Source organism: Pinus tabuliformis, chromosome 7, assembly GCF_031772625.1.
Source record: "Pinus tabuliformis cultivar Carrire ecotype Pingquan chromosome 7, CPIR1, whole genome shotgun sequence".
Taxonomy (NCBI): Eukaryota; Viridiplantae; Streptophyta; class Pinopsida; order Pinales; family Pinaceae; genus Pinus; species Pinus tabuliformis.
This window is the reverse complement of record NC_142293.1, coordinates 553,162,172-553,189,834: the sequence shown is the minus strand read 5'-3', so window position 1 is coordinate 553,189,834 and position 27,663 is coordinate 553,162,172.

Genomic DNA, 27,663 nt, shown 5'->3' with positions numbered 1-27,663 from the left:
GACAAGGCATGAGTAACCTCTCTATGTTATAAAGAATTCCTTGTCGATAGGCAAGCATAAGCATTTTTGTACCCATTGTAGCATGAATGGGCACCAAATTGAAAAGTGTTGGAAACTCCATCCAGAACTTTGTTTCAAGAAGGACAAAGATGTCATGCAATCCCTTGTAAGGAAAGTGACAAATCTCAAAGTGGAAACTGATGTAATTCCTAAAGAAACCTTCGAAGAAGAGCATGTGCAGAAAGAGAACTAAGCATGGGTTAGGCAAAGAATGGGTAGACTATTTTTGTACAGTTTGCTTGCTTTGTAAAAATATAATTACTTGCTCTATATTCCTGTTTGGGTACTTTGTAAATTGAAGTAATGTACAATCACTTATTTGCGACAAGTGTGTTTTCTTTGGCATGTTATGCTATTTTGGCTTGATAATGAGTCCATTTGTTTGGGGACTTTTGGGATGAGCATTATATGTCATCCAGTATGTCTACAGTTGTGTCAGACACTCACTTATACAAGTATTTTGATGTGAATCTTGTCTACAAATTTGATCTTTGGTAAATATTGTGCAGAAGATGACCTTAATAATGTGGACAAAGCTAAGAATGTCATTGAACAAATGCAACCATTGCATCTAAGAGTACAAGTACAACTTGAGGACAACAAAGTGAAGTACAAAGAAATGCATGGCAAGCATAGTTTCTTATAATTTCTAGGTGGAAAATCAAGTTTGGTTTCAACAAAGAGAGACTTCTAGGTGAAGTTTGTTTGAGCCAAAGAAAGATGGTTTTGGAGAGAATTCTCATATTCCAGACATCAAACTTTTTGTTCCTGCATGCTTAGAAGAATTACAACAAGCCACAATTCTTGTCAGGAAGATAAGGACTTCACGCAGAGGGAAAGGTGGAGTACCTTGATTGGAGCTAAGGCACCAATTCAAGAAAAACAAGAAGGATTGAGATCAGGAAATTAATGAGTTTTGTCCTCACTTATTTGTTGATTAAAGATAGAATTTTGGAGGTCCAAAAGTTCCTAGTGGGGAGGTATGATTCGGAGATAAAAAATAGGCTAAAAAATCAAATTGTTTGGAATCTCTCGAAACTAGAGTCAAGTTGTAGTATTCATCATCTTGATTTGCTTAAATCGCCTCAATATGACGTCGTATGAAGAAGTTATGATGTTCTAACGTTTTTGACTAACAACAAGGTTGACTGTGCTACTAACTGGGTATTCCATTCAGTTGGCATCATCGGTTGACTGTGTAGGGTACCAATGAAGGTGGACCGATCAGGCCATGACACATGGCATCACTGTACATGTTGCAAGTGGTGGTTTTTGATTGGTTAGTATGGTTTGCAGTGGCCTAATAAAAGGCTTCCATGTGGCCCAATCAGAGGGCACTATGTGGCCCTCTCTAGTTGGCTAAAATTTTTATATAAGGTCCAAATGGCCTCGATAGAGCTCAACCCCTAGACCTTCCACAACACAACTCGACACTCCACCATTGTGCTGTGACTTTGGTTCTTAACCTATAGAGTTTACTGGTTATATTTGAAGTCGAATGTTTTCGACATTTTGGGTGAGGGGTTCGGCCCTTGGCCCAACCCCCAGTTTTTGTAGCACCATATGACCATAACAAATGGTAGAGAGGGCAAGGACTAGGCCCCATCCCATGGTATTACTACACCACCATGTAACAGGGCAGAGAGTTATGGTGGAGGGGCAGGCCACTTGGCCTTGGCCCCAGGTCTTATCTGATACCCACATGACCGTAGATGATGGCTCCGACAGTGGGGGCGAGTGGTTAGCCCTAGTCCTTGGCCACATCAATACCCTTGCAACCCTATCTCAGAGTGGAAGGAGCGAAAGCCTGCAGGGGCAGGTAGTTGGCCCCATCCCCCAACATATTGACACACAATGCCAACAGAGAATAGGGGTAAGCCGGCGGGGGTAGGTAGTTATCCCCAACTCCTGGCCACATGGTAGTAATATGACCCTAATTTTGCGCTTAGGGGTTATTGGTGAATTTAAATATGTGAAAAAATGCACCTTTTACGATGGGAGTCTCATCGTTCCCAAGAAAAATTGTCACTCGAAATACTATGTAAAGGGTGAAATCATTGTGTAGTTAGCAATTTTTGCCAATATGCACCACATATAGCATAGTTTTGCTTGGAGAAGCATATATTGCTCATTTTTTAACCTTTTTGAGCTCAAGAATAACCTAGATAAGGGTCTTTTAGTGTCTTGGACTCAATGGCATCCTCAGTTTTTTGATTTGAGCACTCTATGATGAATTTTTTTTATAGTCAATTCCTTTAGTGCCAGAGGCAGTCAGAGTTTTGCAGCAAGTTGAAGGCATTTTTTAGCATGGAGAGAGCCTAGCCAAAGGTTTTCTAGCCTTCTAGTTTCATCTGCAACAATTATTACTTCAGCAGAGCATCTATTTTCAGTCTTTTATCAATGTGATCATGAGAGAAACTCTTTCAACATTTCATTATGGAATTGTTTTGTGTTTATGTGCTTGGATTTTAGGTGGAGTAAAAGGACCCGTTATGAGTGTCCTTTTCTTGTTTACCGTCATGACTTATTGTAGGGAGTCATATTTTTTAGTGAAAATTATTTGTAGGAGAATGTTTTTTTATAGGAGAAACAAGCCACTATTGTGTCAACAATTTGTGATGTACTCATTTGTTGTTGAAATCAATATAGCATGCCTAATCATTGGAGTAGGACCCGTAAACATAGCCCAGAAGGGGTGAACTTTGTTATCAAATTTTGGTTTCTTATATTCATGTTTATCATCTTAAGCTGCATATGAATTTGTTTCTCTTTTAGGTTCATGTGAAAACTTAACTCACCTTCTTTGAAGAGGTTGTGAAACTTATTTTACCTTTAAATACCCATTTGTTAACTTGCAAAGTGTCGGAGAATGATCAGTTTATAGGAGGAGCTTTCCTCAATTTTTAGATCAAATAGAGAGGGTTAACATGATTTTGGAGGACAAGTTGAGAATTTATGTTATGCAACAACAGAGGAGGTGGGAGGAGTATATTCTAATGGTTGAGTATGTTTACAACAATGGGTATTAGGGGTCATTGAGGATGAGTCTGTTTGAGACACTTTATAGGTAGAGTTGTAATACTCGCATCAGCTGGAGTGATCCAGTGAATAGACTGTTGATAGGACCAGACACATTGGTAGAGATGGAACAGGAAATGCAAGTTATCAAGAAGAATCTAAATGAAACACAGAATAGACAAAAGAGTTATGCAGACCAGCATAGGGAATTTAAGGAGTTTTAGGTTGGGGAACATGTGTGCTTGCACATCAAGCCCAAGAAGAGCTCCTTAAGGATTGGATCATGTGTGAAGTTGGCACCTCGAGAGTGCAGGCCTTTCAAGATCCTTGATAGGATAGGACCAATGCCCTACAGACTTGCACTTCCTCCGACAGTGAAAGTCCATGAATTCTTCCATGTTTCATTGCTTAAAAAATTTGTTGATCATGTGATTGATTGGTCTGTATTGCAAGTGGATCCAGAAGGATAATTTTAGCCAGAACCTCAGTACATTTTGTAGTGGAAAAATATCATGCTCTAGAACAAATAAATTGAGAAATTTAAAGTGCAATGGAAGCACTTTGGTCCCGATGAAGCTACATTGGGGACGGTTGATCAGATGGAGGCTATGTATCCTTCATTGGTTAACGATTAAGGCAACGGAGTTTTCATATATGTATATATTTATGTATGGTTGTTATTGTAAATATTGCAACGAGTTGTGTTATAAAAGCTCCAATAAGCAGTATGGTTGTGATGTTGTTATGTTTCTCATGTTGATTTTGCTTTCAACAACTTGTTCGTTGTAAATTCTACATCGAGCTAAGTTATAAATCTCCATGGGTAGTATGTTTTTATTTTCAGCAGTCTTGTTGGTCATAGGTGTCATTAAAAACTAAAGACGATGTTCCTCTAAGGGGGAGGGGTCTGTAACAACCCTGTGTTAAAACTCCATGTAACAAATTTAATAAAGGAAAAATAAGACCAAGGTCATGGGACACGTAAACAAAACTTAATGTTGGGAAAAACATCTCGGTGGGTGTTCATGTGGTTTATTATGGCTAAGGAAATTGGCAAAGGCTTTGAAAAGGCAAAGAGGCATTAATTGACATTTTATTTATGAAAATAATGGAAAATAGGAGAAAAGGAAGGTGAACAGACACAGGTTTCATGTGAGGAAGAAATTGAAAGAAAATAGAGAAAATTGAAGAAAATAGAAGCCCCAATAATAAGAAGGCTTATGGGGATCAATTCATGGCTTTTGACAGTTCTATGGTGGAGCTCTCTCTCTATTCTCTCTCTCTCTCTCTCTCATACTCTTGCACACTTAGATCATTCTTGGATCACTCTAGCATTGGAGAAAGGAAGGAAAAGGAAGGAACAGAAAGGAAAAGAAAGAAAAGGAAAGCAAGGATCAAGCAAGGAAAAGTTGGATCAAGCGGCTACAGTGAGATTGATTCGTAGGTATTTAGTTGCATGTATGATTTCCTTGCTAGTTTTGGCATGCATGGTACATGCATATGTGTATTTGGTTCTCTTGCTATCATTGGCATGGGTTTTTCTAGGTGTGACAGTGGTTTCGCCCTGACCTTTCCATTTCTGAATAGTCATGGTGTGATGGGGTTCTTTCATTTAGTTGATCTTTAGATTTTTGGATGGTTTTGGAAGTGGGTGAGGTGGTCTCGGAAAAATTACCAAGGGCCTAGGAATCCCTTGACCAGTAATGGTGAGATTGCAGTAAATCCTTAGGGTGAAGATGGGAAAATTCCTCAAGGTATTAGTGAACAAATCCAGAGGCATCTAAGCTTATTTATGGCCTAGTGATCCCTTGACTGGTTTTTGTGGAATTGCGGTAAATCTTGGTAGTGTATGTTCTTGTTTGGGCCTAGGAATCCCTTGGCCGGTAATGGCAGAATTGTGTTAAAGCCTGGTTGTGTATGTGCTTGTTTCGAGCTTAGGATTCCCTTAACTGGTTTTGGCAGGACTGTGGTAAAGGTTGAGGAAGGCTTGTTTTGTTGTGAGTTCCACATCATTCATGGAATATGGCACGAGGGTGATAGGTTGAAAGAAAGATTTGGTTCAGCTCAATCTACAATCGATTGGTACATGGAAGTCCTTGACTTGGTTGGATTTTTCATATGTGAATAAGAGCTTTTTCCTATTGTATTTTATGAGTAAATCTACTTTTATGATGTGGCTTTGATGGTTGTTCTATCATTGTTATTATTTTTTATATATATTGGTTATAAGAATGGTTTTATGATAGATTCTAGTTATGGCTCTTATCATGTTTTGATTAGTAAATGGTTGGTTATTGAACACATGACCTAATAGATGTTATTGTAGCTATTATGAGAGGGAATTAGACCTTCTTGATGATTTTCAAATAAGTATGAGACCCCTATGTTCGGATATGCATTTATGACCTATAGATTACATGTTCACAATGTGTTTGATGAAATTTTTGTCATGGTTAGACTTAGGTAAATTTTTTGGCTAATTTTTGCATTAACAAATTTTTCCTTATGTCATTCATTATTCTATAAAGTTATATCAAGTTCTAGGAAGAGGTCTGGATACTAGCCGTGAAAAGCGGCTCAGATTCTGGGGTCGCATGCTCAGAATTGGGAAATCTAGACTATGGTCACTGGGAGGTAAGGTTATCCATGTGACTGGAGGGTCACAATAACTACTTTTCCTTGTTATGCAAGTGAATGAGAGTCCATATCACTAAAAAGGCAAGTTAGCTCGAGTTTCAAGCACCGGGAGTGGTTGTTTGGCTCTTGTGGGTCCTGTAGCTCGTAGGGAAGGTCAGTAAAGTTTTAGTTTGTCAATTCCACTTCCTTAACTATAACTAGGAGGTTGATTCATGTCATAGTAGCCCTCATCTCATGTTTACCCTGGAAGGCTGATGAAAATGCATAGATATGGGAGGTGTGGTTACATCAAACATGAGAGATCCAACAAAACCCTTTAGAGGTGAAGTCATGGAATGAATTTCCTTGACCAATCCTATGATAAAATTATTTTGCATGTTATGGGTCAGTGTTCTTATTTTAATTTGATTTATGTAACATCCCTAGTGAAAATTCCATGTAATAAAAGTTAAAAACAATAACCACGACCGATGGGACACTTATTCCCAGCTGAATGTTGGGCAAGACGTCCTAGGGAGTGTTCATCTGGTTGTTTATGGCTAAGGAAATTGGAAAAGGCAATGGCTAAGGCTTTGGAAAGGAAAAATGGCATTTTTGGCATAATTATTTATAAAAATAAGGGAGGTGAAAGGTCACAGGTTGCATGTGAGGAGGAAAATGAAGGAAAATAATGGAAAATGAAGAAAATAGAGGCCTCATCCATAAAAAGGCTTTTGAGGATCAGTTGGTAACCTTTTGTCAGTTCAATCGGTGAGCTCTCTCTCATACTCTTGGACACTTAGAGTTTCACTCTTGGAGGGTGTGGCATACTTGGATTCTTGGAGCAATAAAGCAAAGGAAAAGCAAGAAAGTGCAATGAGGCATCGAAATCAGTAGCTACATTAGATTTTCTTGCAAGTACCGAGTTTCATGTAAGATTTCTTCACTAGTTTTGGCATGCATGACATATGCATGTGGATTTTTTATCATGATTTTTCATTAGCATGGAGGATTTCCTGGATTGACAGTGGATTTCCTGGCCTTGCCATTTCCTGGATGGCCGAGTTTGTGGGTTTATTTCCCTGTTTTTTTTTTGGTTGGTTCTCATGTTTCCTTAGCTTGTGTTGAGATACTAGTTCTCGTATCCTTGGTTGGACAAATGCTCTAGAGCCCTATAACAACTTGAGTTGAGTTACTAGTCTCATATCCTTGGTTGGACAAATTCTCTAGAGCCCTATAACAACTTGAGTTGAGTTACTAGTCTCGTAGCCTTGGTTGGACAAACGCTCTGGAGCCCTTAGTGGGTTGAGTTACTGGTCCTGGAGCCTTGGTTGGACAAACGCTTTGGAGCCCTTAGTGGGTTGAGTTACTAGTCTTAAAGCCTTGGTTGGACAAACGCTCTGGAGCCCAGTGGCAATTGTGGGTTGAGTTACTAGTCCTAGAACCTTGGTTGGAACAAACACTTTGGAGCCTTGGATGGCTAGGATGGAGACTGATCTAGTGATGGTTTTGCTGATGTCTGAATGTGAGGTGGAATCACTTTTTGATGGGTTGAGGTGGATGGCCTCTGGAAGCCCTGGATGAGTTTTGATTGATCTGTTCTATGAGATCCCACATTCATGCTTGGAATATGGCATGGGGGTGAATGGCTAAAGAGAGAAGTCATCCATTCTACAGTCTAGCAGAACGTGGAAGTCCTATCCCGAGTTTAGATTTTGCATCGTTAATGAGTGGTTATTTGTCCTTGTATTTCTATGAGAATTTTAATGGACTATATGTGGTCTATATGACTGTACTTTCATGAGTATTTTCTACTGCTATTATGCTGGTTATGTATGTGTTTTATGACCGAAACCATGTGTGGCTCTCATCATGTTTTTACTTATAATTGAATGATCAATGTATCTATGACCTAATGGATGAAATGGAAGATGATGCATTGAGGCATAAATGGTTCTTAGTGATTCCCAGCTAAGAATGAGATCCCTATGCTCAGAACTATGAATTACACTTGCAGATTACACATTTGCAATATGTTTGACGAAATTTCTGTCATGGCTAGTAGGGGTCTAGTCAAGGTCTTGAACAATTATTTTCTTTAGCACTATCATTTCCATGTTACTTTACTGATTTGAAGAGATGTGCCAATTCTAGGCAGTAACCTGGGCTCTGAGCGTGAAAAGTGGCTTAAATCTCAAGGTCGTTGGCACAACACTGGCAATTCTAGTCCATAGTCACTGGCAAGAAGGTCTGTGAGAGTGAATTTAGGTTGTTGGTCGGTCCCTTTCCCATAGCATGAGAGAAACTATGGCCCAAGAGACCTAAAACAATAGTGGGAGCCAGGGACAGGCTGTCTGAGTGGATGAGTTATCCTCAAAGGGTTTTGTTGATGATGTTGGATATTTGTATGGTGGGTTTCCATCGGTTCCACTTCCTTAATGTGAATTAGGAGGTCGAATCGTATCATAGTGGCCTCTTGTCGCATGTTTACCCCAGTCGGCCAGTTGCTTGGGTAGATCTTGGGAGGATGGTGCCAATTCAACATTTTTTACTGGATTTATCTCTAGTTGAGAGGAAATCATATTACCAAGATGTGATATATGTGTGGAGAACCTCGTATTTTCACACTTACCCTCTTTATTATACTTTGAAAATTGGCAATTTCACTTGACATGCATATGCAATAATGTTGGTTTCCATCCATTCTATATGAAAGAGAATTCAAAGCTATAAATATGTTACAAGAACCAAGAGAGGAAATCTGATGTGCTTGAAAAATCCAAAATCCTTAGCTCCATAGTGGATGCTAGAAACCCAATTCTCCATAGACCTGCATAGTGAAATAAAATGGAGAAGAGTAGAAAAATGGATAGGGCACTACCTAGGGTCAAAGGTTAGAAGATGATAATAACCAAGGCTCATTCAATCCACAACATCGACCTTAGTAACCCTTGTAAATAACAAAATCCCCTACTCTTCTTCTAAGCATGATTTATCCCACCTTTATTCCAAGAGGTTGTCTCACCTATCATAATGGTGCGACCTTGTCTAGACATGGGGAATATATGAGGATCATGAGGGAAATAAAACTCTACTATAAGTGAATTAAGGACACTTTCCAATTTTTTATTAAACTATATCTCATTCACAGGGTTTAAATGCTCTAGATTCATGGGTTATATTTTATGAAGGGGTCCTCCACATTTTTACTTAACCACATTTAATTCAACTGAGCTCTATATTTTTCGAAAAAATAAAATTGATTGTTTAGATGTCAAAGAATATGGTAAATCTCAATAGATTCGAAACTTTTAGAAATTCGTTGAAGACTTTTTGTCATCCTCGCAAGGTTTGAAAATTATAATGAAATCAAGAATTACATCTGGTTAATGATAATTGAGGAGATATCAACTACATTTATAGTTCTTATCTCAATTTATCTAAGAATTTTTAAATCTTGAAAGAGAGAATTATTTTTTGTCTTGTAGTTGATGCCACTAGGCCCCAAGTGTAGGTTAGATCAATTTTCTCTTCATGGTTGTAGAAAAACCTCCTTGCACCTACCAACATAAATTTCCTTCAAATTCCTCATTAAAAAAGGATAAACTGGTTCTATTGAGATTTCCATTTTCGAAATTCTTCCTTCTCCATTCTTAGTTTCCAAGAATGATCTATATGAGGCCTCCTAAATTTTGGATTGGGTTGAAGGGTTTTCTCAACTATTATGTATTTCAACCATATTATCTTTTCTACTTCGAACATTGTAGTGATATATTTTTAACAACATTAGTAAAACTAGCCTCTAAAAGGAAGCATTTATATTGAATCACAACATGTTGAGGAGGAATTCACTCTTGTTTGAAAACACTTTTGTTTTTATCCAACCATACTTTCCAATATAAAAACTTATGCATAGTTTTTTTGGAACACTTTAAAAAATCTTGTTTTGAAAGGTTATAGGATATATATGATCTCATGTCATAAACATTTATTTCCAACTTGTGGAATAAGAAATGTCATCAATAGAGAACTTTTGTGGTCTAAAATGGGCTTCCTAAGAAAAATGTACAACCAAAATAAATTTTATAAGAACTAATAGGATTCAAGATCATGAGGTCAACCATGGGGGATGATTCACCATTTTTGGGGTAAAAAAGTAAAAAGATTAAAAAATAATAAAACTACCTTTTCAACTTGTATTTTCAACTTATCTCCCTATGTTTTTACTCCAATTTGGAGCGGGAGTACTCATTGAATGCAAAATTTAATTCCTCATCCAAGGAGTACTCATGTTGCACACTTTTGATGGACCCTGCTACATGAAAAATGAGAAATACATTTAAAAATGTAATTGTATTGAAGGCAAAATTTAATTCCTCATCCAAGGAGTACCCATGTTGCATACTTTCGATGGACCCTGCTACACGAAAAATGAGAACTACATAAAAAAACGTGATTGTAATCACGTTTTTTCATGTATTTCTCATTTTTTGTGTAGCAGGGTCCATCGAAAGTATGCAACATGGGTACTCCTTGGATGAGGAATCAAATTTTGCATACAACAAGTGTTCTCGCTCGACATTTGAGTAAACCTATGATGAAACCAGCTCACAAAAAGATAGAAAAGATAGATCAACGACTTCAAAGTTAGCCTCTTCAAGGGGGTAACCTCCTTTACATTACATAATGAACAATTTTTGGATTACACAAATGATAATACCTCCTTTCTATATATAGGAGTCTAAGTGGTCCCAATATAATCAGAGCCTACATAACAATAATATAATAAGGGGGTTGCACTAATAACAATAAGGGGCTACAATAGTAGTATAGCGACCTAACATGCCCCTCTCATTTAAAAAGTGTTGTTCTCAATGCTTGAGTAGTTCTGGATGCTTCTGTATAAAATTCTCATCCTTAAACCCATATGAAATCTTCAGTGGGTAAATTCTTCCACTTGATAAGATACTCTGAAATTGATCAATTTTGTAGCTGTCGGGTTTTGGTTTCCGTGACTACTTCGGGTTCCAATATGATTTTTCCTTCCTTGTCAAGTTCCGAAAATATTGTTTGAACTGTGAGCTTGTCACCTATTGCTAGGATCGGGTCCCCTAGGGTCAATTTTGGGGTAAAAGCACAAGTTTTGTTGTATAAAGATGTAAAGTCTTTGCAAGTTGTGGTCGCGGAGTGCGTAGATAGTTAAAGTGTCAAAAAGGGTTTTACCCTTCTTTTATGTAAGTTGAGTCGACTTTTGAAGATCTACCCATGGTCCGCGGACCATGGGATTGTATAAATAGGTGTGTCTTAGAGAGTCTAAGGCATCATGGTCATGGAGTAATGTTTTGGTCTATGGGAGAAGTCTAAAGAGTTAGCGAAGAAGAGTAGGAAGAAAGGCTCTGTAGTTATGTGCACAGAGGCCTAGAGTAGAGTCCGCAGTTGAGTGCGCGGACCCCTGTAGCTGAGTGTGCAGGGAAGTCTTGAGTCTATAAGTAGAACTGAGTATTAATAAAGAAGATTGTTGCAGAAATACTTGTGTTATCTCTTTAGTTCTGTTTATATGAATGCACCTTATGTTATAATGGGTTTATGAAATAATGATGTATTGATGTGCAACTTTACACGACTTATACTGTTATATGAGCACAATTACTATTAACTGTTTACACGAAGATTATCTATTGGGTGTGGAGCATGATTATTTAGAGGTCTTTGTTTCAGTCGGATGTATACCCCAGGAAGTTTGTACACCCCTCAATATGGGCCGTTCATTAGGCGGATGATCTGATGGTATAACTTATGTTTAGTTTAGGGTTTTTTGCCCTAGAAGGCAACCCCTCTCTATGTATGAGGGCATTGTATTGAGGCTGTGATATAGGTGTGTATTCTCTGAGCGAGAAACAGAGAGGTGAGACTATGAGAGAAAACAAAGGATATTACAACGGATCTGTTGTAGGTTGTGTCTCTTCATTTTGCTGGATAATAGAAAGGAAGGATTGGCTGTTTGGGGTGGACGTAGCCCAAAGTAGGTGAACCACGTATATCTGTGTCTCTCTGGTTTTATGTGTTTTTTGTGTTTATATTTCTGCTATATTCTATGTGTTCCATTGCTCTGTAATATATAATTTTCTAACAACTGGTATCAGAGTCGAAGGTCTATTTGGCTGATAAACTCACAGGAAAGAAGGGTTCCTCATTCGAGTGGGAGCAATGGTGGAAGATGGTAAGTTTAGGGTCGAGAAATTTAACGACCAAAACTTCTCGCTATGGAAGATGCAGATGGAAGATTATCTGTATCAGAAAGATCTGTACCTACCATTGGGCAGAAAAACAAAGATGCTGACGAGTATGACAGATGAAGAATGGAACCTTCTCAATAGAAAGGCACTCGGAACAGTATGGTTGTGCCTCGCAGTGTCGGTCTCCTTCAACATTTCGAAGGAAACAACGACAGAGGGTTTGATTAAGGCGTTGGCGAAACTATATGAAAAACCCTCAGCCTCAAACAAGGTATTTCTTATGAAACGGTTATTTAATATGAAGATGTCGGAAGGTGGATCTATTGTAGACCATTTAAATGATTTTAATACTGTTACAAGTTAGTTAAGTTCTGTAGGTGTAAACTTTGATGATGAAGTTAGAGCTCTGTTATTCTTATGCTCATTGCCAGAAATTTGGAATGGTTTAGTAATGGCCATTAGTAACTATGTTTCTGGATCTAGTACTTTAAAGTTTGATGATGTTGTCGATGCTATCCTTAGTGAGGAAATGTAACGGAAAAGCTCTGGTGAGAAATCAGGTAATTCTTTGAGTGCAGAGTCTAGGGGAAGAAAAATGGAAAGAGGAAAGAGCTCAAGATATCGTAGTAAATCAAGGAAAGGCAGATCCAAGTCCATATCAGGGATAGTGTGCTGGAAATGCAGAAAGAAAGGACACCTAAAGAAAGACTGTAGATCTTGGAAGGTAAAAGAAGGAGATGCACAACAAGAAAACAATCATGAAGCAAATGTGACAGGTGAGGTGTTACAAGATGCTTTGATTCTTTCTTTCGAAAATATTACTGATTCCTGGGTGGTAGATTCAGGGGCCTCATTCCATGCCACACTTGATAAGAAATATTTTCATGACTATGTTCAAGGAGATTTTGGACAAGTCTGTTTGGGTGATGATAAACCCTGTAAAATTGTTGGAATGGGTAAGGTTCTTGTAAAACAGCAGAATGGAAACCAATGGCTACTAAAGGAGGTAAGGCATGTTCCAAATCTGAAAAAAAATCTGATTTCAACAGCGCAGTTAGGCGGTGAAGGTTGTGTGACAACTTTCACAGATAAAGCTTGGAAGGTCACCAAAGGAGCCTTGGTAATAGCAAAAGGTGAAAAGGTTGGTACATTCTATTTATGCAATGATATTTCTAACTCTGTTAATGCTTTAACTTCCAAAGGAGCAGATGCAGCATTATGGCATCATAGGCTTAGACACATGAGTGAGAAGGGGATGAAGATTCTTCACTCAAGGAATTTGTTGCTGGGTTTGAATAATGTTGATTTGGACTTCTATGAGAATTGCATTTATGGAAAACAAAAGAGAGCCAGATTTCTCAGAGTTGGGAAAGAAAAAAAGAGCAAAAAAATAGAGCTTATGCATACAGATGTGTTACGAAACTAGCTCAAGAAAAGATAGAAAAGATAGATCAACGCCTTAGAATTCAGCCTCTTCGAGGGGGCAACCTCCTTTACATTACATAAATGAACAATTCTTGGATGATACAAATGAAAATACCTCCTTTCTATATATAGGAGTCTAAGGGGTTATAACATAATCAGAGCCGACATAACAATAATAATGTAAGGGCACAATAATAACAATAGTGGGCTTCTATGTGGCACAATAGTAACAATATGGGCACTACATGGGTACATCAATATAATAAGTGGGTTGTACTAATAACAATAAGGGGTTACACTAGTAGTATAGGGACCTAACATGCCCCTCTCCTTCAAAAAGCGTTGTCCTCAACGCTTGAGTAGTTCTTGATGCTTCTGTATAAGATACTTGTCCTCCCATGTGGAATCTTTAGCAAGTAAGTTCTTCCACTTGATGAGATACTCTGAAATTGATCGATTGCGTAGCTCTCGGGTTCTTGTTTCTGTGACTGCTCCAAGTTCCAATATGATTTTTCCTTCCTCTTCAATTTCTGGCAATATTGTTTGAACTGGGATCTTTTGCAGCTTTTGAATAAGTGGCCATACTTCTTCGTCCTTCTTCCCTTCATCCCTTGCTTTGTTTATCCAATCCGGTTGGATAATAGAAATAGCACAAAACAATGCTTCCACATCCTCATCCTTGAAGAGTCTTCCCGTTCGGTAAGGTCGCCATTTTTTAAGTGCACCTAGTATTGCCAACATTTCCTTCTCATAAATAGCTTGCTTGAGATGTAGCAGTAACAATATCCAATCACGTACATTAAAACATTTTTCACTATGATGTTGATCTACCTGTTGTTTCATTTGATTTTGAACTGAAGTGGCGCTATCCTTTAAAAGTTGGAGAACTTGTTGTTGATGCTCGATGTGATCTTTCTCTGCTTGAACCTTTTTCTTCTTAATATGTCCTTCTATCTCTAGAGTTTGAGGAGTGGTAATTTCTTTCAATCCTTTACAAGATATGGTCAGATTCATTTCTTGATGCTCGATGTGATCTTTCACTTCTTGAACATTTTTCTTCTTGATATGTCCTTCTATCTTGATAGTTTGAAGAGTGGTAATTTCGACCAATGAATTACAAAATATGGTTGGATTCATTTCTTATTTCTTGATGTAATCTTTCACTTCTTGCACCTTTTTCTTCTTGATATGTCCTTCTATCTTGAGAGTTTGAGGAGTGGTAATTCTTGCCAATGCTTTACAAGATATGGTCTAATTCATTTCTTCTTTCTTTGGGGTGGGGTCTAGGAGTATATCCTCTTCTTTTGATGTTTCTTGATGATTTTCTTCCTCCTCTTCATATTCTATGTAAAATAATTTCTTCTCAGCACACTTATGACCTTTAGTGCATTTGCTATCACAATTGTAACAAAGCCCTTTTTCTCTTTTTTCTTCCAATTGTTGTGGTGTAACTCTTGTAGGTTGTGGAAGGCTCGGAGAAACAACACTTCCATCTTTATAGTTGTGAGGGGTATGCTTCCTAGTTTCCATAATTTTTCTTTCCACTATGTCGCAAAGCCCTTTTAGTCTTTCCAATTGTTGTGGTGTTGCTCTAAAGAAGGTGTTGCTCTTTGTATCCTCATAATGTGCTATCATTTCCTCCGTGAAAATTGACCACGTAACAAGTTGTTTACGAGAACAAATCCATTTATTCCATAAAAATTGATCCTGTTCTAAATATTAAGATGCAATACATACCATTCGTAATAGTGGTACACCATGTAGATCAAAATATTTCTCCATCTGAAGTATCCACTTTACCGGATCCTTGCCATCAAACTTCCTCATCTTGCTTTTTCTTGATTTTAGGAGCTTGATCTTGAAACGACAGTAACTCTGTACTTTCAGATCTTTAAGTTATGAAATTTCAACCTATAGTAGCCCTCTATGTCCTCTTTCCAATGCCACAAGTCTGACCCAAATTGGATTCTCGAAGGAAGAGTTATGCGAAATCTCCCACAGTAACTTTATTATAGACTAGTTCAGTAGAGCGAACTTGTACGACGTGCCACGAGTCACTGTTTCGACCCTTGGATCTAAAAAATGCATACAAGAAACTACAGTCTGTCCTCTTTCTGTAACTTCTTACGAAATTTGAATCCGATCCCCAGAGAGAAAGTTATGACGATTTTCCCCAGGTCACCTGTTTGGAATGTAATTTAGGAGTCTGTAAAAAGACCAACTTCCTCAGATCATATCTCCGCAAATATAGCGCGCAATGCTCTGAAATTTGGACCCAACGTCGAGAGAAATTTCTTCTCAAATGGGTTTTTTTTGCAACTTCTGAAACATCGCAGAAAAAAAGTTATAGTGAAAATGCCACGATGACCTGTTTGGAGCAGCGAAACCCTAGAATCCAAAGCTCTGATACCAAATGTTATGAAACCAGCTCAAGAAAAGATAGAAAAGATAGATCAACGCCTTAGAATTCAGCCTCTTCGAGGGGGAAACCTCCTTTAAATTACATAAATGAACAATTGTTTGATGATACAAATGAAAAGACCTCCTTTCTATATATAGGAGTCTAAGGGGTCATAACATAATCAAAGCCGACATAACAATAATAATGTAAGGGCACAATAATAACAATAGTGGGCTTCTATGTGGCACAATAGTAACAATATGGGCACTACATGGGTACATCAATATAATAAGTGGGTTGTACTAATAAAAATAAGGGGTTACACTAGTAGTATAGGGACCTAACAAGATGTATGGGGACCTGCTCAGGTATCATCTCTCAGCGGCTCTCGTTATTTTATTACTTTTATTGATGATGCGACTAGAAAAACTTGGATTTATTGTATTAAGAATAAATCTGATGTATTTGATACTTTCAAGAAATGGAAAGCTTCGGTTGAGATTGAGACAGGAAATAAATTGAAGTGTCTCAGATCAGACAATGGAGGTGAATATTGCAGCAAAGAGTTTGATAGGTACTGTTCAGAGCATGGAATTCGTAGAGAGAAGACAGTTCCAAGATCACCACAAGAAAATGGTGTGTCAGAAAGGATGAACAGAACAATCATGGAGCGTGCAAGGTGCATGAGATTGCATGCAGGATTTCCTTTACAGTTTTGGGTAGATGTTGTAGATACTGTTGTTTATCTAATAAATAGAGGGCCTTCAAGTTCCTTGGGTGGTCGTGTTCCAGAGGAAGCATGGATAGGTAAAAAGATAAACTACTCATTTTTAAAGCCTTTTGGTTGTGAGGTCTTTGTCCATATTAATAAAGAAAATAGAACAAAACTTGAGGCAAAGTCAAAGAAATGTCCCTTTATTTGATATGGTGTTAATGATTTTGGTTATCGCTTATATGATTACAAAAATCACAAAATCATTAGGAGCAGAGATGTAATATTCAATGAAAAGGTCTTGTATAAGAATCAGTTGCAGGAAAAGAAATAGGAAAAGGAAAACAAGGAATACATAGTTCTTGATGAGATCACTAAAAAAGTAAAAATGCCTAAAAATAATAATAATCAACAACCACAACAACGGAAACCACCACAACACCAATAGGCACCCCAAACACCTGAAAGTGGTGTTAGAAGATCTACAAGGATAAGTATACGCTCTGAACGATACTCTCCTTCATTATATTATTTATTGTTGATTGATTCTGGTGAACCTGAATGTTATGAAGAAGTAATGCAGGTTGAAAGCAGGAAGAAGTGGGAGCTAGCCATGGAAGAGGAGATGGACTCCTTAATGCATAACCAGACTTGGGACTTAGTCAGGTTGCCTACAGGTAAAACTACATTACAGAATAAATGGGTTTACAAGCTAAAGGAAGAAGATAGAGGAAAACAGAGGTACAAAGATATACTTGTGGTGAAGGGGTTTGCACAGAAGAAAGGTATTGATTTTGATGAAATATTTTCTCCTGTTGTTAAAATGACTTCAATCAGAACTATTTTAAGTCTAGTAGCAGTTGAAGATTTGCATCTTGAGTAGTTAGATGTAAAGACAACCTTTCTCCATGGGGATTTGGAGGAAGAGATATATATGTAGCAGCCACAAGTATATGAGGTGAAAGGGAAAGAGAAACTCGTGTGCAGGTTGAAGAAGAGCTTGTATGGCTTAAAACAGGCTCCAAGGCAGTGGTATCTAAAATTTGATAAGTTTATGTCTGAACAAGGTTATACTAGATGTCACTTTGATCATTGTGTTTATCTGAAAAAGAAAAATGATGGTAGCTACATTATATTGTTATTGTATGTGGATGACATGCTTGTTGCAGGGTCTAAGATGCAGGAAATAAATGTGCTCAAAATAAAATTGGCAAATTCATTTGCAATGAAGGACTTGGGAGCTGCAAAACAAATCCTTGGTATGAGAATAACTAGAGACAGGAAAAATCGCAAATTAACATTGTCTCAGAATGAGTACATACAAAAGGTGTTGAAAAGATTTAATATGCACAATGCAAAACCAGTTAGTACACCTTTTGCTAGACATTTCAAACTTAGTAAGGAAATGTGCCCAAAGACCCAAGAAGACATGGATTATATGTCTAAAGTTCCATATGCATCAGCAGTTAGAAGCTTAATGTATGTAATGGTCTGCACAAGGCTTGATATTGCACATGCAGTGGGAGTTGTAAGAAAGTACATGAACAATCCAGGAAAGGAACATTGGATGGCAGTGAAATGGATTCTTAGATATTTGAAAGGTACCACAAATCAAGCATTATGCTTTGGTGGTTCAAACATTTCTCTACAGGGATATGTTGATGCAGATATGGCAGGTGACAAAGATAACAGGAGGAGCACTACAGGATATGTATTTACTGTAGGTGGAACAGCTGTCAGTTGGGTTTCAAAAATCCAAAGTGTTGTTGCACTTTCAACAACATAAGTAGAGTATGTTGCTACTATAGAGGCTAGTAAAGAAATGATTTCGTTACAAAGGTTTATGGGTGAATTGGGTAAGAAGCATGATATGGGCACGTTATACAATGATTTCCAAAGTGCCATTCATCTTGCATAGAACTCATCATTTCATTCGAGGACTAAACACATATAGCTCAAGTACCATTTCATACGATCAGTGTTGGAAGATGGAGAGTTGAAGCTGCAAAAGAAACACACTAGCCAAAATCCTGCAGATATGCTAACAAAAGTTGTAACTAGGGAGAAACTGATAATATGCTCAGTTTCAATTGGCCTTCAAGGATGACGATTAAGATGAGAAACATCCAGGCCCAAAGAGGAGTCATTATCCAGCAAATGAAGCAGCGGTGGAGTTGCTATAATCATTCTCCAAGTGGGAGATTGTTGGGTGTGGAGCATGATTATTTAGAGGTCATTGTTTCAGCCGGATGTATACCCCAGAAAGTTTGTACACCCCTCAATCTGGGCCGTTCATTAGGCGGATGATCTAACGGTAGAACTTATGTTTAGTTTAGGGTTTTCTGCCCTAGAAGGCAACCCCTCTCTATGTATGAGGGCATTGTATTGAGGCTGTGATATAGGTGTGTATTCTATGAGCAAGAAATAGAGAGGTGAGATTGTAAGAGAAAAAAGAGGATATTACAGCGGATTTGCTGTAGGTTGTGTCTCTTCATTTTGCGGGATAATAGAAAGGAAGGACTGGTTGTTCGGGGTGGACGTAGCCCAAACTGGGTGAACCATGTATATCTGTGTCTCTCTGGTTTTATGCATTTTTTATGTTTATATTTCTGCTATATTCTATGTGTTCCATTGCTCTGTAATATATAATTTTCTAACATTATCTTGTTATTTGTTGAAGTTATCGAACACTTAAGCTAATATGAGTAATTACTAATTTATACGTAATCTTTGATGCGCGTAAGTAGTGGATTCACCTGTTTAGGGTTCGTGAAAGACAGTCGTAAACATTCACAGAGGTATAGAAGCTGTTTAAGGGTAGTTATATCGATAAGCCCTAAAGGTTTATTGATCTGCGTGAAGGCAGATCTAGGGCACAAAACAACATCATGCTCATCTCTGGGTGCGGAAACTTGGTTCCAACATCCCCCCATACTGCTTTGGGTGAGACTTCAGTCTGCGCTCTGTGGATTGATGCTGAAAGGGCCAATAGTGTAGGGATTTGTTTGGCGAAACTAACTCTGAACCTAGGTCAGGACCCACTAAGCCAAAAAATGGTTTCGTTACCAGGACTGGGATCTACATAAAGAGATGTGTGATGCCGCATCACTGGAATCCAACAAACAAATAAATTGAGGAGTGGTTGAATAGAAAGATCCACAAATTCGCGGCACAAGAGAACAGAAACCCGTGCCTGAGGAAAGAATAGTGGTTGGAAAGATACCTATATGTAGAGATACATGAGATATTCTTCTGCACCTTCCCGATCAAACTATATGAGTGGATCGCTAAATTAACAGACGACCAAGGAAGGTGGAGGCTTGGCGATCCAATAGTGTGGACCTCGAACCTAGTATGGAGGTTGGAAGCCTATCAAGATAAGCTCACACGCACTATTGATCACTGGCTTGATTGAGTCATAGGAGGATTCGTGATAGAATTCGCGATCGATACCTCAGTCAGCTATAACAAAGCAGAGTGACACTTTTTCAAGGGACAATGAGGTAAGTATTTGAGATCTTTGAATACTTGGATTAAGATGCTCTTGTGCGAAAAGCGGGTTTTTCCATTACCTTGATGTTTGGAGCTACATGAAGTGGAAATTTCTTCAGGGAAAGAAGGAGAACAAGCCTTGAATATAGCCTGTTGATTGAACCTCCTCTACGTGACGATGAGGGAGAAGCACAAGCTTCACCGCAGAGCATTGTCCAGTTAATAAGGCAATGGTTTCCGTGAACAACTCCTTTGTCCACACCACCTCCACATTCACCTCCACAATATACACCTTCTCCCACACCACCACCACCTTTGCCACCATTCAATATGTTGAATACGATGAAATTGCCCGTTTTCAAGGGCTTGGGAAATGAGGACCCGAACTAGTTTTGGTTCGTCGTGAAGGCCCTATGGACAAAAAAAAAAATATTACAGATGATCATATGAAGAAAGCACAGTTGGTTACTACTCTACAAGATCGTGCGTTGACGTTGTACATTATGTACTGCACTAATAACCTAGTGGCATCATTAGAAGACACTCAGACTGCTCTAAACAAGGAATTTGGTAGGCCTAAGTCTGAAACACAGTCGGTAGTGGGGTTCAAGTTGATCGTGATGAGGATCGGTGAAACACCTTGGGAGATGGATCAAATACTAAAGTGCAGAATCCGTGAAGCCAATATGAATCTCACAGACAATCAGCAATGCGACTAGTTTATAGTCGTTCTCCTCCCTCACTTAAGGATTGCTTTGTCACAACAAAGATAAGAATGCATGTAGAAGCACTGGAGATCGCAATGAGATTACATGAGACACCTATCTAGGATGCGACGTTGGGAGTTTAACATATTCATGGAGAGTTGTTGAACCTCTACTTGAAGTTTCAGAGCTTGAACAAGGAGAAATCGATTTGGCCATAGGTGCGTGAAGAAGTTTGGTGCCTCAAGTGTAAGAACCAGGGCCATGATAAGGATCATTGCCTTGTTTTCGTGAATTATATGGAAAGAGGAGGGTCCATTCCTCTGAGGCAGGAAGCCCGAGCAGGACCAAGTACACATCCCGCACTATGGTGTGTTATCTGTCAAGTAGCAGGAAAACATGTAATAGACAATTACCACTTACTGCAAAAATTTGTACAGACACCGGAACAGTTATTCTGTAACTTTTGTAAATCGGTAGGCCATGATGAGCGTAAATGTTGTAGCTATGAATTAATGATGGAAAGAGTGCCCGAGTATCGGATGCAAACAGAAACTTGGCCTTTGGTTCAAGGCGCTAGGGGAGCATGCTGAGCATAGCAAGGACACGGACGAGGCCAAGGAGGAGGACGACTTGGTAGAGGTTGAGGGAAAGTTATTTGCTATAATTGCGAAGTGCCTGGACACTACGTGCGGGAGTGTACAAGCCAGGGACGCCCGTCATGCCTGTATTGTACTTAGTTTGACCACGTGATAGAAGAATGCCCTATATTGAACCAGTGGAGGAATCTGATTGGGTAAGTCCAATGGTCATCCAGGAAAAGAAGCAGAAGGGTGAAATAAGGATTTGCATAGATCTCAGGAAGCTCAATGATGCTTTCATTCATGACCATTTTCCAAATCCATTCATAGATGAAGTACTGGATAATGTTGGTGGGTAGGAGGCCTATTCATTCAATGATGGGTTCTCTGGATACCATCAAATAAATATCGTGCCATAAGACAGAAGTAAGACCACCTTCACGATAGAATGGGGATGTTTCCAGTATTCATTGATGCCTTTCGGACTTAAGAATGTGCCGATGATCTTATTGCATGTGGTCATTGCAACATTCAAGGAGTTCATTCACAAGTTCTTGGAGGTTTGTTTCGATGACTAGACAATGTTATGGGCTTACAGAACTACCTGTAAGAAGCTTACTGGTCAGACACCTTTTAGGTTGGTCTATGGCGTAGAAGTTGTGATGCCTATGGAATACATTGTGCCTAGTCTACGCATAGCAGCTTTCATAGGAATGGTGGACCGCGGAGCCTTAGAAGAAAGGCTTGTGCAGCTAACAGAGATCGAGGAAGATAGGTTTTTAGCTAGATTCCATCAGTAGGTTCAGAAGGGACATGAAAAATCTTGGCACGATTGGCACATCAAACTGTGCACCTTCAAGGTAAATGATTTAGTTTTATTATATGATAGTAAGTTTGATAATTTTCCAGGAAAATTTCAGATGCACTGGCTAGGGCCATATGTTATCAAAGAGATTACAGATGGTGGAGCAGTTCAGCTTGCGAAGTTGAATGGAGATCCATTTCCAGGAAGGGTAAATGGAAGCTGATTGAAGCCATACACCGGGGATCCGCCCAATGACTACATGATGGTAGCATAGTCTTAGCACTCAAGGCAGCTGCAAGGAGGTGCTGGACTATAAACTACACTAGCCGGTTGGTAGATATGCGTGACAAGGGGTCTGCATGAAAAAGAATGTTGTCAAAATACCAGAAGAAGCACGAAGGAAGTTGTGCTATAGGGAAGAGACCACGCAGCGCAGCTAGCAAGTAACTGTTACAGTCATTGTTCATGATTTGACTGCCAATAGATGGTTAAGAGGAATGGGGGGTAGAATTTAAGGCATTTAAGGTTGAAATATGTGGAGATCTGCTGCCAAATCAACATTTATGGACAGATTTTGGGGGGAATGGTCGAATTTGAATTTGAATTCACCTATAAATTATCCATGGCCATCCAGTGAAAAACACTTTGCATCCTTAGAATTTTTGCATTGTGCTACCAATTGCCTATGAATCGCTCGTTTTGGGAGGATTTAGTTGCAAGCCCTGCATTTTCCAAGTTATCAGAGGTAAATCAGACATTCATCCTGGAAAAGATGCTAGGACCAAGCCCCGCAGAAACTATGAGTACTGGTGGAGATGTCACTTCTGAGGGAGCGGTTCCAGAAGTTGTGAGCGTGGAGGTTCTAGCTACTGTGCCTATGAAGTTGAGGTCACCTATGCTGAAGCCAACTCTGGTGAGGGAAGTCCCCAAACCTCAGAAGGACAAGTAGAAGAAGCCCATTCCGGTGCATGAGTTTCCGAGGAAGCATGCAACCACCCATGCTCAGAAGAAAGAAAAATTGAGCGTGAAAGAGAAGGGGAAAGTGGTGGACCTGGAGGCTAAAGAGGGCGCAGAGGACATCGACACCGAGGGGGTGGATCCAATATCCAATTTTCTGGATTACGTCCCCCCACGCAAAGGGACAGTGAAGGTCCTAAGGACCCAGATGCAGGAAAATTCCTCCTTAATACACCCCTGCTACTGGAGAACATCACCTTTGAAGGTTCGCGCTTGGAGCGAATTCACCATCTCAAGCTAGAAGATTGGGATTTGGCAGACCATGAGAGGTTCCCCCACTTGGCCACAGAAAATTACATGAAGAGGGTGTTCTACAAAGAATCAGGTGTCACCATGCTGGAGCCGTGCAGTGGATTTGATGGTGAATCAATTGGGGTTGCTGAACATGTTGTGGGTGCCCCACTACCATTGTTGCAATATCAACTTGATTTTCATTAAGCAGTTGTAACCCTAGTGCATGACGATTGTTTGTGGCTGAGCGCGCCAATCCCCATCACCAATATCTGATCCACCAGATCACGTTGTTGCCACACTCAGGGTTGAATCCAATCAAGGAGTTTGGCGGAAAGACGAGTGAGCGTGACCTCGCAGTGAAAATGAAGGATAAATTCAAGCTTGAGAAGAAGTCGCGTGGGTACTCTATAACCTTAATCACCAACCCCATGGTGCAGGTTGCCACACAGATCCTTGTGAGAAACGTTATGAAAAAATGTTGCGTGGATGAGGTTCTGGTGGCAGTAATTTCTTTGGCTACCTAGTGCACGGAGGACGTACAGTTCAACTGGGCGCGCTACCTTTGTAGCAGGTTCCTCGCAAACTATTGAGAGGTGTGGGACAAGAGTAAAACATTACACTATTCATGGTTGTTTCTCTCCATTGTTCTCGTCACTTTGGATCTGCTGGAGGAAAATTAGTTTCCTCCTATGGATAAGGATTTTCAGAGGCTGCAAAGTTTTCATCTCTCTGGGCCACAAAAGATGTTGCGCGGGTCATAGAGACCAAAGTATTTTGGGTGCTGATGGAGGCGAGCATTCGCATGGCCATCAACTAGAAGCCGCAGTTGTCACCAACCATGTTTGAACAACTTTTAAGGTGCGCAGAGTTCAAAGCTAAATTCCACCATGTATACATCCTGGCGCGGAAGGATCCATAGCAAAAATGGTTCGACCTACCCTACCTCGCTACAGATGACGCTATTGAGGAATTCGTCAAGCACTGGCTGACAGAGTGGCAGACTCCATCCGATATAGCCGCAGGTACTAGCAAGTTCGCAGAGAAGAAGAAGAAGGAAGTGACCAAGCAAAAGGTTTAGCAGTTGGCTGAGAAATTGAAAAAAGAGGTCAAGGATAAGGCCCGAGTGGAAGCAGAATGCGCCGCCAAGCAGCAGGTTGAATAGGAGGAGTGCGACTCCGAGTGGAGTGATAAGTCTCCGTTGCCCCAAATGGAGGAGGAAGAGCAGTCAAACTAGGGCAGCAGTGGTCAGGAGGAGCATGAGAGCACTCCCTTCCGGGTCAAAAGATACAGAGAGTGGGGAAAGGAAGGACAACAAAAGAAGTCTAAGGCGAAAAATTTGTCACTAGATCCGATCACTTTAACAGACGACGACCTGGACGAGATAAGCGACAAGGTGCAGGATACTACATAAAAACTACTGCAACAGTTTGAGCAGTAGGAACAATAAGCCCTAAGCACCATTCAAAAGGATCTATGCAAGTTGCAGATTCAGACGACTAGAATCCAGGTAGGTGCAGGGCAGAGCAATTCTACAACAACAAGTTTGGCACTAGGGACCACTTAGGTGTTACAGGGAAAAGTGTCTATGCAGAACTGCTAATCCCACTAAGGTGTGGTAGCTACCTTAGAAACAAACAAAGTAAAACTACTTTCGTTTTGCTTTATGAAAGATAGATGAGAGAAGAATAGAGGAGACCAACCTGCGCTTGGTTCCTTGCTCGATTCCTCTCTCTTCTGATAGTCCTTTGCTACTTGCTTCCTTGTATACCTAGCTTTACAGAGTACCTGTAGAATCAAAGCAGCATAACACTATACGAGAACATGGATCTATTATCATAAACAATCTAGGATCAGATGTAAATTGACCATACAAATGCACAAAACATGGATTACACAAGAGTATGGAGGAAAACTTGAATAGCTTTATTGATAATCAAGAAAGAGCCAAGAGAGTTACAACCAATTGTTCTGACCCAGCATCATCCTCTCAGCAAGTAAGCCCTTCTTCACCTCATGCAAAGCTTAGATCACCCAACACTATGATGTTGCCTCAAGAAACCAACAACAATTCCTTACAAGATGCAAAATTCCAGCCTCTGGATCTCTGGGATGAGGGATCCATATATAGATATCTGTAAGGGAGATGAGTCAGCTTGTGATTTGATTAGTGTCTTCCCTCTGATAGTTCTTGCTTCCACTTGGAGATTGATGATCTCTTACTCATCCTTGGTCGAATTCAGAAAGGCAAGTGTCACAGGAGAAGTTTCTGGAAGATTCCATGCTTCTCCACCTCGCGGATTGACACTTCCATTTGTCTCTTCTCACCCATCGCACCCCATAGAAGGGCTTTTTGAAATGCAACACACCCACTAAGTGTACTTAGGTGAGATGCAACGCACTTTGCCTATGGAGCAGGTGAAATGATCCTGTTTTGACCAGTTCTGAGTAGTTTTTCATGGAGAACTTCTGGGAGAAGCTGTAATCAGTTGACCTTGTTCCTTTAGGGGTTGGAACAACACTTTTAGGGACTTAGGAGCCCTTGGTTTATGGACATTTTATGCTTGGGGTTGCAGTGCCCAAAAATGTCTATAACAGTTGCCCCCTAAAGCATGAGTTCGTTAATCTTTTTTGATGTCGGGTGAAATGCTTTATCATGAGGATCCGAAGTTCTTTCAAGCTGGAAGGAGACCTGTAATAAGATACAATACAATACATTATCTTCATAATATTTTTATGATCTAGCTGAGGCGGGCATTCCCATGCTCAGCTTTATAAATTCATTTTCATGTACATAGGACAGACAATCGTCTGAGTGTAGACTGATGATTCTGGTAGAGCCATCATCCCTTTGATTGGATGATTATCTGTGCAGCAATGATGTACATTTGATGAATTTATTTTCCTGAATATATATCGCAGCCCGGATGGATGAAACTAGATCCGAGGTCATCAATCTCGTTCGATCTTCACTCAAAGTACAAGTCGATCCATGTGAGAGATGTTCTGGAGTCGAACATGGAAAGACATCGCCTGATTACCAGCCAATGATGTAAGTTGTTAACAGGCATGAGAGGAATCACCGATAATGATAATGACCCTCAAGGTATTGCAGTACAATTCACGTGGTGTGAATAAAGGACTTGGCGTCGAACACCACACAAAATCTTTCGGTCGAAGGCCATTGATGTAAACCTATCGCCGGAAGTGAGAAACTTGCCATTGAGGCATGCAAGCTTCAAAGTACTGAAAGGGGTGTCCCTAGATCGATTTCTTGGATAATGAGCTGATGTCGACAAGAAGCGATCCGTCAAAGGAGGGCCTTAATGAATCCCACATCAATGACACGGAATGGAGCAAATGATTTTAATGGAGGTGAAAACGGTCTGGTGATATAAGGTTCAGGGTGGCAGTCATGAAAGAATGGAGCGTAAATGTATTGCAGTGGGTGAGACACAGGTGAATTCTCTGAGTGACTTCTCTTGAACATATCAGCGACACTGACATGATGGATTGGTAGAATTAACCCCAAATGTGGATTGTGTGATGTTACCATGGTGATGTGACCGGTGGATGAAACAACCCAACCCGACTTGGATGCGGAGTGAAAGTGTCATGTTCAAGAGCAACTTGCTACCAACAAAGTTTCTTCAAGTTTTCTTCCCAATTTTTCCCCAGTCATTGCTGAACAGTACCTCTTTATTTTTGTCAAGCTTGAGGAGGATAACATATGCTTGTTCTATAATTTTCCCTTCAGGCAAACCCATCCCTATGTTTTAACGAGCCTAGCGATAGTGAAACTCATTCTTGTCTGCTATGGACAAGTTTGTCGCTATTAGGTTTTAACGAGTTTAATGACAAAGATAACTCGGTCCTTTTCAATTTTAGAGAGTCTGAAAAGGGACGTAAAGGAAACTCCAAAAATCCTTTTTCGTCATCTACTCCCTTAAGTCCGAAAAAGTATAAAACAATACAGAAGGGATGAATTTTTGATACTTTTAACGAGCCGAACAAAACAAGCGCTCGATCTTTTTGTGTAATAATCCATCAGGTCCAAAAAGATTAAAATCTAAAGGAGGGATAGCACTTCTGGTCCCTTTAACGAGCTGGAGAGGCTAATGGCTCGACAATCTTTTCATATTTTACGAGTCAGTTGAAAAGAGCTTAAAGGAGACTCGTCTTTGAGGAACGAGTGATAAAATTGGGTAGCAGCTGATTCCAGGTAAGGTTTGGAATTTTCCAATCACGGCAGTGTTACAAGGATGGCTAATAGGATCACTCTTCGTAGCTGTTCCTCAAAAGGGGTGAACAATAAAATGGAGGTGAATGATCGGCCAATACAGAGTGGAGGTGATGATGGGAACA